The 1645-nt window shown below is 44.4% G+C and overlaps 1 protein-coding gene across 1 annotated transcript in view; it reads right to left on the bottom strand.

The window, feature by feature from the left end:
- The window catches only part of PELI2 (pellino E3 ubiquitin protein ligase family member 2), a 142437-nt gene extending 141998 nt beyond the window's left edge, over positions 1-439 (bottom strand). Inside the window, exon 1 of the mRNA XM_007447948.1 lies at positions 315-439. The gene's annotated coding sequence lies outside the window, so the exon portion shown is untranslated. The remainder of the gene's footprint in view (positions 1-314) is intronic.
- Between the last annotated feature and the right edge of the window lie 1206 nt (positions 440-1645).

Here is a 1645-nt window from a genome sequence, read left to right as displayed (position 1 = left end):
GAGGGGTGGGGTGGGGTGGGAGGGGAGGGGCGGGGCAGGAGGGGACATGTGGCAAGCCCTGGAGCTACTTTTGGTTGTCTCCATTGTGGTGGCAGTTGGGGGTGGGGGTGCTGAGGTGCTACTGGCATCTAGTGGGCAGAGGCCAGGGATGCTGCAAAACATACAATGCACAGGACAGCCCTTCACAACAAAGATTATCCAGCTCAAATGGTTGAGAAACTGTCCCACAGAGAAATGAGACCGAAAGGGAAGAGCAGCTGATCAGGAGTAACCATGAGTCACCACCGGCCCTCTCAGTTCCAAGGAGCCCCTACCTTGGATGCCTGCGGCGTGGATATCACATGGACTGTGCTGGGTTTGACTCCGTTAGCCTTCGGCCGCTTGTAGAGAGCAAATCTGCTTTTCCTCCGGCCTCTGTCTCCATTAGGTAAAGCACCATTGTACCTATAAACAGAGATGAGAGGGTTCATTTATCTGTAGATTTTAAAGGCATTAAGAATAAAAGTTTGATGGCCTAAGGGAAAAAACAGGAATGCTCAAAAAGACTTGCCCACTAACCGCCCCACAAAAGGGACACAGACTGTTCACAGACTTCAGCTATAATGAAGTTCAAATCACTTCCAGAAACTTAATTTAAGAGTGATGTACAAAGTAATTACAGGTTTCCTATTCTATAAAGTCAGACTCTTCAAATCTTTTCAGAAGAGACCGAGTATAAAAAAAGCAAATGATAATTCTGCAGAGAGAGGCCGTATTAGTGCTGGCTCAACTCAGCAAGCGCAGTCCTAATGGGCCCTGGAGAAACACTCAAGAAATATTTTTAAATGAACTAGTTAGAAACTAGCATTCTAATTAAACCTCATCTCTCACTCGCAAATCATGTTAATGTCTGTAGGATCTTTATTTGTAAGACCCAATTTAGTTACTTGCATTCTTAAAAGTTCAGAATTCTCTACCTTCATTCCCATTGCTATTTGAACCCTATACTGTCAGGTTAGCAAAAACTAGCCTGCAAAATTAAACATAAAGTATGACTCTACAAGAAGGTTGACCATTAAAAACCCCAAAGGTAAGAAAGATGAGTTTTAGTCCACAAACTAACAAATATCTCTAAAAGTCACCTGGAGAACACTACTGTCCTTAAGCAGATTTCCTGAATTAATACCTTAAGCCGGTACCAGTGTTTAAAAGAAATGCAGGATTGCAGGAGGGTTTCCGTTTTCACCTGTATTTTCTAACTCTGGATTAAGGGTCCCTGTACGTTCTGACTGCTTCTCATGCTGCCACACTGCCATGTCTATTCTCCAACTCCCTCTTGGCAGAAATTCTTTTCAAGAAGAGAACCGAAAGAAGGAAGGAAATTGTTTCAAATTTGTGTGGATAAACATAACAGCTCCAAGGCTCCCTCGGAGCACCAAAGTCAGGGGCAGTGCCTGTGGTGTGGGGGCTCCACCCTCTCCTGGCAGTCTTGCCTTTGCCACTTGCCCATCAATCCCAGAGATCATGGTGGCCAGTATGGCAAAGGGGACACAATGCCCACTGAGAACAGTGAAAGTCGGAACAAGGGGTTTGTGGTGTTTCTTTTACAATTCAGTAGCTATAGTATGACAATGGATTTAAATTATCACCAGAAATTATTCCTGCT

The sequence above is a fragment of the Lipotes vexillifer genome, unplaced genomic scaffold (genome assembly GCF_000442215.2).
Source record: "Lipotes vexillifer unplaced genomic scaffold, Lipotes_vexillifer_v1.1 scaffold221, whole genome shotgun sequence".
Classification (NCBI taxonomy): domain Eukaryota; kingdom Metazoa; phylum Chordata; class Mammalia; order Artiodactyla; family Lipotidae; genus Lipotes; species Lipotes vexillifer.
Note: the sequence above shows the minus strand (reverse complement) of the source record. Positions and strands in the feature narration are given on the sequence as shown.